Below are 14,827 nucleotides of genomic sequence, written 5' to 3' on the forward strand. Positions count from 1 at the left end.
ACTTCCTACTTTAAAATGAAGGAACAGGAAGGAACTTGAATTCTCTGCTTTTGTTGGGGTGTAGTGAGCTTATTTCTATACCAAAAATACTAATTAACCCCACATTAGGTCAGAATTTCTTGTTTATAGTCACATCTGTTATCAGCAACTTTGAAATAGCAAAAACAAGCTCAAACTCTCTGACAAGGTGGAAGAGACTCACATCTGTGTGTCCTCACAATCAGAAAGTTCTATGACAAAAAGAAGGAATCACATCCAAAAGGAATTTACAGCAATAAATAATAAAACTCAGGGCTGAAATCAATACTTTAGAAACAAAAAAACCCAAGAGTTTTAAAAAACCAAAGTATTAAAGAAACCAAAAGTTCCTTTGAAAAAAATCAAAAGTGTTGACAAATTTCTATACAAATTTACTAAAAGGCAAAGAAAGACTATCTAAATTAATGAACTCAGAAATTTAAAAAGGGACATGACAACAGATACCAAGGAAATCACCTAAAAACTTGAATTACAACAAACCGAAAAATATAAAAGCAATGGAGAATTTTCTATATAGCTTAAATCAAGATCAGATGGGCAATCTGAACAGATCTATAACTCCTGGTGAAGAGAAAATAGTCATTAAAAGTCCCCCCCCACAAAGCCAAGGCCAGATGGTTTAAGCATTAGTTCTGTGGGATTTTCACAGAAGAGTTAATGCTAATACTCCTCGAATAAATCCACAAAATAGAAACAGAAGGAACATTGCCCAATTCATTTTGTGAAGCCACAGTTACTCTGATATCCAAGTCACATAAAGACTCAACAAAGAAAAATATAGACCAGTTTTCATTGTGAACATAGATGCAGAAATGTTCAATAGATCCTGCAGATAGAATCCAAGAATACATCAATAAGATTGTTCATCCTGACCAAATATGCTTCATCTCAAAGGTGCAGGAATGTTCAACACACACACTTCCCTAAGTAACTCCCTGAACTAATGAAACAAGAGATTAAATAAAATATACAATGAATATACTCAGCAGACATTGCAATCGAATACTATGTATGTTATTGACACACAAATCTGAAAAAAAACCAGCATGCAGTGTTCTGGGGAAGGGACAGGGAGTCCCAAGTTTTTTTTTTTTTTTTGTAGGGTTTTTAGAGAGAAGATAGGGAAGTGAGAGAATAGGGAAATCAATTTATTTTTCTTACTTCTGTCCATATAAATATTTACATCAAGACCAAAAGAGAAAAGGGACATTGAGATGGCAAGAAAATGGGAGAAGAGGGGAGTGCGGGGCTTCAAGATTCTACTTGATGAAAATTATAATTGATGAAAATAATGAAAATAATAAAATTTTCATGGTGGGAAAGGAGATTTTGAAAAATGATAGAAGAGGGTGGGAAGAAGAGGGAAACAGAATGGGACCAACAGGGAAAACCATGGCAAGGGAGTGAAAAGGAGCTCCGTGGTGGTGTGAGAATCTGCTTCTCTCTTCAGTCATAAGGTGATAGAATTTAGGTTCCTCTGCTCAGTCCCCACTCCTACTGTACCAGCCCCTGTCTTCCTCTATTTATTCAGAACTAGCTTGCTCCAGGAGTCTCAGGTGGTAGCTCCTTTTAGCCATTCAAAGTTTGAAGCGACTCACAGAGTTGTTGAGGTGAAGGGAAGCATTTCAGATGGCCAGGGGACTGGGGCAGACAGTCTCTATAGTGGACAAGGCAGCGAGGTCCCTGCAGTGGCTGTTCTCGGCACCATTGTTCTCGGCACCATTTGTCCCATTGTTCTCCCCGCCACCTGCACCAGGCAGCCCCTGAGAATCCTTAAGCCACTGGATCTTGGAGCCAGACAGGGCAAGCTGGGTGAAGAGTTTGTCTGCCTCTGTACGGGTAATTTCTACAGGGAGGTCTGTCACCTCGAGCACCCTTTACAGCACACACCAGCTGTCCGCAGATCAGTGGAGGCAGGTCTGAGTGCTCCCCCAGTGCATCAATTTCCTTGCTTCAATTCACTCTGTCTCTGGTGCCATGTAAGTTGACTGACATGGAGCAAGGGAGGACAGAAGGACAAATTATATTATAAACCCTGATCCTATAGGGAATAGCATCCATCACCCTGTGCAAGACCTTCAGACTATGAGAATGATAGTGAGGACAGGCCATGGACAGAGTACAGACTTGCTGAGGCTAGTGACGGGAGGGTGCTGGAGACTGAAAAAACAAACCAAAAAGGAAATATCACATGATCACCAGGTGCCAAAAAAGGCCTCTGGAAAAATCCAAAATCCTGTCGTGATAAAAGTCCTGAAGAGATTGGGGATTCAAGGGACAAACCTTAGCAGAACAAAGGCAGTTTATAGTTGAACTATAAACTTAAGTTGAAAATCAACTTAAATGGAGGGAAACTCAAGATACTACTAAAATCAGGAACAAGACAAGTCTGTCCACTCTTTCATTATCTATTCAATGAAGTCTTAACTAAGAGTTTAAGGCTTGGCTAGAGCAAAAAGACAACTGAAGGGTATCAAGGGAATATAAATAGGACAAGAAGAAATCAAAGTATCTTTATTTGCAGATGATATGATAGTATACATAAGTGAGCCAACCTTCTGTTGGTTTGCCAACTTTGATAGTTCTTGTTTTATCTTATTATATTTTATTTATTTTGCTTTGTTGTTCTTTTCTAATGAGAGACAGAAAGGGAGTGGACAGAAAGGGGAGGTGGAGAAGAAGTGGGAAGAGTAGAGCAAGGGGAAACTGTAATCAGGAGACATTGTATGAGAAAAGAATCTATTTCCAATAAAAGGGGTGAGGATGTGTCATCACGATTAAATAATTTTTGAAATGAATTCTGGGGTAAAACTTGGAGGCAGAAAAATTATTTATCCCAAACTAAACAAATGGTTTCATGCTAGAAAGACATATTTAGTCATGTTTCAAAGAATAAGTACATGTTTGAAGAATATGGTTCCATTGACATAGATTTTGCTGCCGAACCAGAAGGTGTCCCCATGACTTGCTTCAGTTTCTGTCTTCCCAGGGTATTAAGGTTGTTGTAAAAAGAAGGCTTACACCACTGATGGACAGTGACTCATTCACTGATTTCTTTTAATACACAGCTCGTGTGACCTCCACATACTTTAAGACTTGAGGCACAAATGACCTATATATAAAGTTTAACTGATGCCAACCAACTACTAGGAGAGTAAGAACTGGGCTTACTTCTGAAGCTGTTGATTTTCTTTGTTTATTTGAGAGTATGCCTAAATCTCATAAATCTGCAGCATGGTGAACAGAGCAGATAGCTCTGTATTTTTAATGGAATTGGAAGAAGTTAGCTAGAAGCAAATAGTTATGATCATTAAAATTCCTTTGCTGAAAGAGAAAGCAGTAAAGAAGAAACAGCTGAATGATGTAAACTAGGACAGGCTAAGAAACCTAACACTAATTGGATATTTTACCACAAGAGAGTTTTGGGATTTGGCAAGAAATAGAAGAAGTGACTCCTATAATTTGAAATCGAACTAAATAGTTCTACTAAGTAGTTCCAGCTTGCTCATCTCAAAATAATTTATTGGATATTCACACAAATCTAATTCAAAGACCTTGGACTACTAAAAAAAATTGTGCTAACACTAACCTAGTAACAAAATTAATAAATGTAAATGTATTTTCAAAAACAAACACACAAATAAGCAAAAAATAAAATAAAATGAAAAGACTGATAATGCAGAGACCAGACAGGAATAAACAGAAAGAAAATGCTAACATTAGTCTTGATTTTAAGTAAATAAATTGAAATAGAAAGAAAAATGTGATGCAAGGCACTATAAAAAGAGGTTATGGACCCTAGATAACAACCTACTTTTACCTCTTCCCTAAAATCAGCATAATTTCTAATTGCATTCTAAACACATATCTTCATACCTACAGATAGTTGCAGCTCTTCTCAAATCAAAGAGGCCATTTCAAAAATCCGTAGCATGCAGGGATCTGTGATTTTCAGCACCATCTGATAGATACATTCATAACTCAACCCTGATACCCAAGGCTCAGAGAACATCGCAGAAGAGGATGCAGAAAGATTGTTAGAGCAAGAGGACCACGAATTTTGCTTTGAGGTTGTGATTTAGCTAGCTATCTGTACCTGTTAAATCTCAACACTATAGTAGTCTAAGCAAAAACCAGATGACATGGATGGATGGGGTTGATCCTCATCCCTGAATAAAGAGCTACAGAGAATTAATTGTCACTGAAAGGGGATTAGATCTTCTCCAGGGACAAACTTCCTGATAGGTTACCCAATCCCAAGTAGTCAATTTTAACCACATACATACAAGCAACACTAAGTGAACTCAGCAGGTTGTATTTATACACACACGCAGTATGAGTATTGGAAAGGTGAGATGAAGGAATAGAAATGATATAAACACAGAACCCTTGTATGATACTCTCAAAAAAAATAAAAAAATAAATTAAAAAACAGTGGAATCTACAATATCTGCCCTTTTGTGTCTGCCTTATTTCACTTAGCATCAGATCTTCAGGCTGATTTTGTGGGGGATGTTTGTCAGCATTTCCCTTTTAAGGTTGAATCATATTTTATTTTAATTATATACAGCACTTTGTATTCATTGTGTTCATCAATTGGTGGGTGCTTGGCTTATTTCTACATTTTCATTACGATGAATAATACCACTATGAGCACCAGTATTCCAGCATATACTTTGTTAAGACTATGATTTCAATTCTTGTGATTATATACCAAGAATCTGGATATCTGTATCAAATGGTAATTCTATGTTTAATTTTTGGAGAACCTATCATGCTACTCTCCATAATAACTAGATCATTTAGCGTTTCACTAATGTTTATGAGGTTCTAAGTTATACATTCCTTCAACATTTAGCTTCTGCTTTGTTTATTCTTCTATTGTCAATGCTTATTCTAATTGTCCTACTTGTTTTCAGTTGTGATAACCACCATTACCAAAAGCAATGGGGATAAAAATGGGTTTGTTTCATCTTATAGTCTATAAAGAAACAAAGTCAGGGGAAAACTCAGGGTAGGAACCTGGAGACGGTAACTGAAGCAGAGAACGTGGGAGAATGCTGCTTACTGGATTGTTCCCCATGGCTTACTCAACTTGCTTTCTTACACAACCCAGGATTACCTGCCCATGGTGGCACTGCCCAGGGTCGATTGGGTCCTCTCATATCAAATTAATCAAGAAAATACTGCACAGGCTGCCTACAGTCTGATTGAGGCAATTCCTCAGTTGAGGTTCCATCTTCCATTTTTTCAGGAGGACTGTGTTGTCATCTTACAGTTGAGAAAAAAGCAAGTGTTTCCACTCATTGAAATGCTTTGCCCTTAACATTTCCTTCCATGAAATGACAATTGTTCTCAGAGGCTGCTTGTTTGTTCCCGGCTGCTGAGACCCAAAGTAATCACTCAGAAACTATATTAATTAAGACACTGTTTGGCCAATCCCTTAGGCTTATTGCTAGCTAGCTCTTTTATCTTAAATTGACCCATTTCAAATATTCTATATTTTACTATGAGGTTCATGGTTTACTGGTAAGGTTCCCAGGCATCCGTCTCCTTCAGTAACTACATGGCATCTCACTGACTCTGCCGACTCTCTCTGTACATCTTTGCTTGGATGTTCCACAAGGATCTACTCTGTTAAACCATTGACTGAAAGCAGTTTCTTTATTAACTAATGACAAGAAAACCTATTAACAGCATACAGAGGGGAATCCCACATCAGGTAATGATCATTTCATCAACAACAAAATTGAAGGATTTATCAGAATTCATTATCTTTTAGGCTACCCAGATGGCCTAAGTATTGTCTAGTTCTACCATAGTTGTGTACATCATGGGAAGAGTAGATGCAAAGCAAATACTTTGTCCTTCTGCCATCATGTGTCTGATGTTCCATAATGAGATAAACCAAAGATCACAAGGTCACTGTGTTTAGTTCTAGCCTTTAAAATAAATGAAACATTGGGCATTTCATTATAGTTCCTCTTCAGAAAAATAAATAAAACCCAGATCTTCACAAAGCTAATTTCTGAAAGCAAAGAACATTCTTTGTGGACATAATAATCACGGAGATGTTATTTTTCAGACCATGAATAGATTTAACTATGCCACCTTGGCAGTTTTGTCATCTCCATTCTTTTAATTTATCTTCTGTTTTTGACAAGCTACTCTTTCTAAAGGACTCTCCTGTCCATATTTTAGTAAGTAAATCTCCTTTCCAAATTATTTCCTAGAAAGAAGATAGAAATATCTGCATCCCACATGAATGTGCTTTTATGTTTCTTGGGATGGAAGTACACACAATAGCTGATAAAGGTATAAGAAAGAAGGATGTATTTTTTTTCTTTAAGGTTGAGTCTCTATCACACAAAATAATTTGAAAGTCTCTTATTGGTGTTTTTGGTGATACAGTTCCTGCAAAGACCTCACTTTGGAAATTTATGCTCTTATAATAGAGATGATAGGAGGGATGTGGGAGAAAGATACAGAATATGTCTAGGGTATGTCTGTTTTTAACGGGGTTTAGAATGGTATATGTGTTGTTTTACCTCTATAATTCAAATTTGAGTTTCACATTTTACTAGCTCAAGATCTTAAAATTTATATGTAGCAAAATAATCTATCTAAATGCTCTGTGACTTGTGTTCTTTGTTCAATAACTGGGAAAGTGAGATGCCTGCTTCACTGAGAAGAGGAAATGGAATACATGAACATAGGTTAGAACCAGAGTGCTATGTGAACTGCAGTTACAATTAGTTTCTTGTGGTTTGGATTCAATTTGAGATGTTTTTCTTAGAAAAGGTAAAGATCAGTTGAATTCTGTGACCACACATATGGTTCCAGAGGTTATATTCTTAAAGAGCTAAATTAAGTATGTATTTAACTAAGTTTGCCCCAGTGAAGGAGAAACAAGATTACTTAAGTAAGAGAACCTTGTAGTCATTTCAGGACGTAAAACTTTGGGGAAACTGTGATGGGAAATCCTAGTTTAATAGTGCAGGGGCAGGATCAACCTTGTCAAGGAGATAAGCGTGGTACAGCAGATAAGCAGAGGTTTGAAATTAGAGTTGCCTGGAAAAAAGCCATGAGGTCTGTGGAGATCTAAGCCTCCCTTGGCCTTCAGCAGAACTTGGGAGCAGGTACTGCCTGGACTATAAAGTCAGAAGCCATATAAATTGTTACAGTTTGGAGAAATCATGAGTGGACACTGGAAATCTCTACATAGACAAGAAATGGCAAGAGTTAATACTTGACATAATGAAGGTCAGCTTTACTATAAATTCAACCATTATATATTTGTATTCTCAATTTTCCATATCAGAAAACCAAAGATGGGTGTATGAAATGTAGTAATCATGACTGTTTTAATTGCAGATGACTAAAACCAGTGTGAACTAGTTAAGGCCAAGTGGAATCAGTGTAGGAGGTTCTTCTGTCTATGTGTTGCTTTCATTGGTTGAATAAAGAAACTGCCTTGGCCTTTTGATAGGGCAGAATTTAGATAGGTGGAGTAGACAAAACAGGATGTTGGGAAGACGGGAAGTGTGGCAGACACCATCCTTCTCCTGCCCAAGATGGACATTGGTTAGACTCATGCCAGTAAGCCACAACCTCGTGGTAACACACAGATTAATAAAAAAGGGTTAATCAAGATGTGAATGTTCGCCAATAAGAGGCTAGAGCTAATGGGCAAGGCAGCAATATAATTAATATGATTTCCAAGAGGGTTATTTCAGGGTTAAGCTAGCCAGGCAGTGGGACACAGCCCACTCCCCATTACTACAGGAAATTGGGGCAATATTCAAACCATGGAGTAGCTAAGATAATCTTGAATATTAGTTTTCTAGAACAAGTGAGATAAAGTTGTCAGGCCCATTCTCTTCCTGGCCCCTACTCTCCCTACACTTTTTCTGGTTTCAACCTCATGCTTTAACAGTGATTTTTGCCATATAATTGGGAACATGGGTCTGGAAGTCCACCGCCTCACACTTCCATTATTCAGGAGACACTGACTGGTCTAGTGTGGACCATGTGGCCACTCGTAGGCCATTGAGAGTAAAAGGAATCAGATGCTCAGCTTGGTTGTATCAAAAAGTCCGGAACTTCAGTTTCAGATGGATAATTCAAAACCAAAACTCCATCACTCTGGTTGACTGACCAAAACTCTTCCATAGCTTGTAGATGATGGAACTGGAGTTGAAGTTTTCTCTGTTTTGCTCAGAAGTGCCTTTCTGTCCTTTGTAATCATTACTTTCTCTAAGCAATGACAACTGTCAGATGATGCATGGTGCTACTAATGATATCTAACAAATGTTTCACGTCCTTTAAAGTATGCTCATTAGTGATATCAAGTTCCTGTGTTAGTGCTCTCAGAAGACCCTTGTCGTGTAACTTCTGATTCTTTGTCTCTCAAGAACCTCAACTGTGTCGAGGAGTAGAATTTAACAAGAAATAAAGCCTAATGAATTGTTTATCCAAGATGTTCTTGCAAAGTCATACAGCTCATTAACTCCTGTAAAGGGCTTATGTGTAGACGTGGTGAACTGTTTGCTTATCACTGAGAGGATTGTGGGTCTGTGGTGTTTTGGAGAGAAGCATTTTATGTTTTGCATTTATAAAAAGCCAATGGCTGGTTAGAAAATGATTTCCTGTCTTTAGTTTCTATGTATTTCAAAAATCATCCACACAGTTCACTTGCTCACTTGTCTGTCCCTAGAAATTGTGACTCATGTTCATATATTAACATTCTGTTTTCTATGATTGTGACAGGGATTAGAAAATTCTGCTTGACCCTTATTTCTAATGTAATCTACAAGGCAGGCTACTACTTTATTTCTTTTTTTATTAATTTATAAAACTTTCCACTTCCGCCCCTCCTCCCACTCCCCTCCCACTCCCCCTACTCCCTCTCCTCCTCCCTCTCCAGCCCTAAGAGCAGTCAGGATTTCCTGCCCTGTGGGAAGTTCAAGTTCCTCCCACCTCCCTCCAGGTCTAGGAAGGTGAGCATCCAAACAGACTAGGATACCCAAAAGTCAGTACATTCAGACAAAACAAGTTCTAGTGCCATTATCGATGGCTTCTCAGACAGCCCCAATGTCAGCTACATTCAGAGAATCCAGTTTGATCACTTGCTTTTTCAGTCCCAGTCCAGTTGTCCTTGGTGAGCTCTCATTAGATCAATCCCCTTGTATCAGTGGGTGAACACACCCCTCACAGTCCTGACTTCCTTGTTCATGTTCTCCCTCCTTCTGTTCCTCATTTGGACCTCAGGGGCTCAGTTCAGTGTTCCAATGTGGGTCTCTGTCTCTATCTCCATCCATCATCGGATGAAGGTTCCCTGTGATCCTGCCTTCCTTGCTCATGTTCTCCCTCCTTCTGCTTCTCATTTGGACCTAGGGAGTTAAGTCCAGTGTTCCAATGTGGATCTCTGTCTCTATCTCCATCCATTGACAGATGAAGGTTCTATGGTGATATGCAAACCTGATAGAAGAGAAAGTGGGAAATAGTCTACAAGACATAGACACAGGAAACCACTTCCTAGGTAGAACCCCAGTAAAACAGACAATAAGAGAATCAATGAATAAATGGTACCTCTTGAAACTGAGAAGCTTCTGTAAAGCAAAGGACACTGTCAGTAAGACAAAAAGGCTACCTACCGACTGGGAGAAGATCTTCACCAACCCCTCATCAGACAAAGGTCTGATCTCCAAAATATACAAAGAACTCAAGAAACTAGACACTAAAACTCTAACTAACCCAATTAAAAAATGGGGTACTGATCTGAACAGAGAATTCACAACAGATGAACTTCAAATGGCCAAAAGACACTTAAGGTCACACTCAACCTCCTTAGCGATCAGGGAAATGCAAATCAAAACAACTTTGAGATACCATCTTACACCTGTCAGAATAGCTAAAGTCAAAAACACCAATGATAGCCTATGCTGGAGAGGATGTGGAGTGAGGGGAAGGAAGGGAGCCAACCTCCCTCAGGACCCAGCAATTCCACTCTTGGGAATATACCCAAGAGATGCCCTATCATACTACAAAAGAATTTGTGCAAATATGTTCATAGCAGCACCGTTTGTAATAGCCAGAACCTGGAAACAACCTAGGTGCCCCTCAATAGAAGAATGGTTAAAGAAGGTGTGGAACATATACACAATTAGAGCTTTACTCAGCGGTAAAAAACAATAACATCTTGAATTTTGCTTGCAAATGGATGGAAATAGAAAATGCTCTACTGAGTGAGGTAACCCAGACCCCAAAAGAGGAATATGGTATGTACTCACTCATAAGTGGATTCTAGCCATAATTAAAGGTCTAGGTCGTGATCCTAGAGAAGCTAAATAAGAAGGTGAACCTGAAGAAAATCATATAGTTATCCTCCTGGATATTGGAAGTGGACAAGATTGCCAGGCAACCTTGGGTGCACGGGGGGTGGGGGCATAAAAGGAAGGGGAGAGGGTTAGAGAGAAGGGAGTAGGGCAGAATTGGGGAAAGCTTAGGGGATTGGGATGGGAGAGGAAGGAAGGATGGATATGGGAACAGGGAAGTATATATCTCAACTAAGGGAGCCATTTTAGGGTTTGCAAGAGACTTGATTCTAGAGGGGTTCCCAGGTCCAAGGAGAGGTTCCCAGATTGTTCCCTGGACAGCAGAGGAGAGGGTGCCTGAACTGGCCTTGGCCCATAACCATACTGATGAATATTTTGCATATTATTTTTCTCCGTTTCTTATCTCGGATGTTGCAGCTGAGTATTTCATTTTGTACAAGCAAGGCCTTTCTGGAATACATAGCCGATTGGGAGCACCGACCAATTCCTCTAACCAGGACAGGATTTTGTCTACCATAAGACTTCCCCTTCTTGGGCTGTTTAGCCTCAGGGTCACTCTTTTTGACTGCAGCATTGGCAGTGGCATCACTGCTGGTCTTCTTGGCTGCAGGTTTCTTTTCTTTTGCATCAGGTTTCTCAGATTTTTCACCCACTATCTTGCAAGATGGGAAAGAGTCTCATAGGCTTTTATATATCTGAAAGCAAAAATTACGTTCAGTCCAATTTAAAGTTCCCATAGTCTTTTACAATCTCTATACTTTTTAAAAGATAAAAGTTCAAAGTCTCTTCTGAGACTTATTACAATCTCTTAATTATAATCCTGGCAAAATCAAAATTAAGAAGCAAGCCACATACTTACAATATATAGTGGCATGCAATATACATTACCATCCCAAAAAAGCAGGAAAGGGATCATAATGGGAGAATATTAGACCAAAGCAAGTCCTAGTCCCAGCAAAACAATCTCCGAATTTTGCATCTCCATGTTTGATGTCAAAGGCACTTCAGATTTCCAGATTCTTTTAGAATTATTCGCTACAACATACTTCTCTCTCCTGGTCTGGTCCCACACACAGCCTGCAGTTTTTCTTGGCAGATATCAAATGACTCTGATATCTCCAATATCTTGGCATCTCCAAGACAATCCAGGCTCCATTTTCATGGTGCATGCAATTTTTCTCTCGGAGCCTTTCTTTAGGAATTCCCCTGACACATGCCTGACCTGCCCATCTTTGTTATCTATGGAAGGACATTCTGAACCTTTTTCTTGAATCCTTGACTCTAAATCCAGAACCACAGAGCTTGGTGGAATTGGAATTTGGCTCCTTTGCTCAATCATCCTGTTGATGATGGCTTTTTTCACTACTTAAGCTTTTCTTTGATTTCCTTTTCTTCTGTCAGTGCCTTTCAGCTTTTTTCTCTTTTACTATTATTATTATTAATTTATTTATTTATGAAAAATTTCCACCTCTGGTAGCAGAAGATCCATCAGAGGGGTAAGTGTGCTCCTGACCCATGACAGAAGCTGGGCAACAGAGCACAGACATAATCTGACATCCTTAACTCCCTGGTCATTCTGCAGGGGCTATTCAACCCTGCTATGCCCTCTCTTCTCCTATTCCATCCCAGCTTTCACCCACGAACCCCTTCCCTTCTTCTGCCCTTCCTCAGGGCCATAAAATCCCCCAGGTCAACCCCTTTGGGAGCTGAACAGGGTGGTGAGTGCAACCAGGCAGGTGGGAGTTCCTTTGTTTCAATAGCCTACATTCAGGAAGGTAGGCCTTTTGTTATCGAGATTCCTGGCCAGCAAGGGGCACTGATCCTGTAGCAGAAGATCCATCAGAGGGCGAGGTCCCTGGCCAAGGGAACCCGATACTGTACCAGAAGATCCATAGGAGAGCATTTGAAAGAAGAGATGGGCAGTCGCCAAGGCAAGAATTCTTCCAATAATCTGAAAAACAACATGAAAACACGAGATCCCAGCGATCTTACAACAGAAGGACTTGAGCACCCTAATCCAGAAGAAGTGGAAAAAAGTATCATTATGAAAGCGATAGAGTCCCTTAAAAAGGGTATGAATACTCCCTAAAAGAAATGGATGAGAAGTATAACAAAAAGTTTGAAGAAATGAGTAAATCCATAAATGATACCCTGGGAAACCAAAAAAAAAAAACAATCAAACTGGTAATGGAAACAGTTCAAGAATTGAAAACTGAAATAGAGGCAATGAAGAAAACACAAACCGAGGGCCAGCTGGATATGGGAAATCTAGGTAAATGAACAGAGACTACAGAAACAAGCATAACCAATAGAATACTAGAGATAGAAGAATGAATCTCAGATTCTAAAGACGCCATAAAGAAAATAAAAGGTCTGATCAAAGAAAACAGCAAATCCAACAATTTCTCATCAAGAAAACATTCAAGAAATCTGGAACACAATAAAAAGACCAAACCTAAAAATAATAGGGGTAGAAGAAGAGGAAGAATTCTGGATCAAAGGCACAGAAAACATATTCAACAAAATATAGAAGAAAATTTTCAGAACCTAAAGAACGATATTGCTATGAAGATTCAAGAAGCATACAGAACACCGCATATACTGGATCAAAAAAAATAATCCCCTTGCCATATAATAATCAAAACACAAAACATTCAGATTAAAGAAAGATAATAAGAGCTGCAAAGAAAAAAGATCAAGTAACTTATGAAGGTAAACCTATCAGACTTACACCAGACTTCTCTATGAAAACAATGAAAGCCAGAAGGTCTTGGATAGAGTTACTGCAGAAACTAAGAGACCATGGATGCAAGCCCAGACTACTATATCCAGCCAAGCTATTGTTCACTATCAATGAGGGAAACAAAATACTCCAGGATAAAAACAAATTTAAACAATACATAGCCACAAATCCAGCCTTACAGAAAGTAATAGAAGGAAAATCACAACCCAAGGAATCCAACATTGCCAACACTGCCTACAATAACTCAGACATCTAGCAACCCTTCACAAGCACAACTCAAAGAAGGGAAACACACAAACTCTAATACCCAAAAAAATACAAATAAAAAAATTAACCAAAGTAAAAAACCACTGGTCATTAATATCACTTAATATCAATGGACTCAATTCACCTATAAAAAGGCACAGACTAAGAGATTTTAGTGGAAAGGCTTTGAGTTTCTCTCCATTCAATTTGATGTTAGCTGTCGGCTTGCTGTATATTGCTTTTATTATATTTAGGTATGATCCTTGTATCCCCAGTCTCTCCAACAACTTTTTCATAAATGCATGTTGAATTTTGTCAAATGCTTTTTCAGCATCCAATGAAATGATCATATGGTTTTTTTCTTTCAGTTTATTTATATGATGGATTACATTGATAGATTTGCATATGTTGAACCAGCTCTGCCTCTCTGGGATGAAGCCTACTTGATCATAATGTATAATTTTTCTAATGTGTTCTTGGATTTGGTTTGCCAGTATTTTATTGAGCATTTTCGCTTCAATCTTCATGAGATTAGCCTGTAATTCTCTTTCTCGGTTGTGTCTTTGTGTGGTTTTGTTATCAGAGTAACTGTAGCTTCATAAAAGGAGTTTGGCAATGACTCTTCTGTTTCTATATTGTGGAGTACATTAAGGAGTATATGTATTAGCTCCTCCTGGAAGTTCTGGTACAATTTTACATTGAAACCATCTCGTCCTGGGCTTTTTTTGGTAGGGAGATTTTTGATAACAGCTTCTAATTCTTCGCGAATAACAGGTCTATTTAGATTGTTCACGTGTTCTTGGTTCAACTTTGGTATATGGTACTTATCTACAAAATGTCCGTTTTTTTTTTTTTACATTTTCCAACTTTGTGGCATAATCTTTCGTAGTAAAATCTAATGATTCTCTGAATTTCCTCTGTGTCTGTAGTTATGTCCCCCTATTCATTTGTGATCTTATTAATTTGCATGGTCTCTCTGTGCTGTTTGATTAGTTTGGATAGGGGTTTGTAGATCTTGTTGATTTTCTCCAAGAACCAGCTTTTTGTTTCATTGATTCTTTGGATTGTTTTCTGTGTTTCTATTTTGTTAAGTCTCCAATATGTGCTTTCTCCATTTTCTTTAACTGGGCACTTAGTGCTATGAACTTTGCTCTTAGCCCTGCTTTCATAGTGTCCCATAGGTTTGAGTATGTTGTGTCTTTATTTTCATTAAATTCAAGGAAGACTTTAATTTCTTTCTTTATTTCTTCCTTGACCCAGGGGTGATTTAGTTGTTGACTGTTCAACTTCCATGAGTTTGTTGGCTTCCTGGGGGTAGCATTGTTGTTGAATTCTAACTTTAATCCATGGTGATCTGACAAGACACAGGTGGTTACTAATATTTTTTTTTATCTGTGGAAGTTTGCTTTGTTACCGAGTATGTGGTCAATTTTTGAGAAGGTTCCATGAGCTGCAGAGAAGA

At 38.6% G+C, this 14,827-nt stretch overlaps 1 pseudogene; it reads right to left on the minus strand.

Annotated features, from left to right (window-relative positions):
• Positions 1-1,562: 1,562 nt before the first annotated feature.
• Positions 1,563-14,827, minus strand: part of LOC146890712 (R3H domain-containing protein 2-like) — a 37,241-nt pseudogene continuing 23,976 nt past the window's right edge.

The sequence above is a fragment of the Myodes glareolus genome, chromosome 18, assembly GCF_982192425.1.
Source record: "Myodes glareolus chromosome 18, mMyoGla1.1, whole genome shotgun sequence".
Taxonomy (NCBI): domain Eukaryota; kingdom Metazoa; phylum Chordata; class Mammalia; order Rodentia; family Cricetidae; genus Myodes; species Myodes glareolus.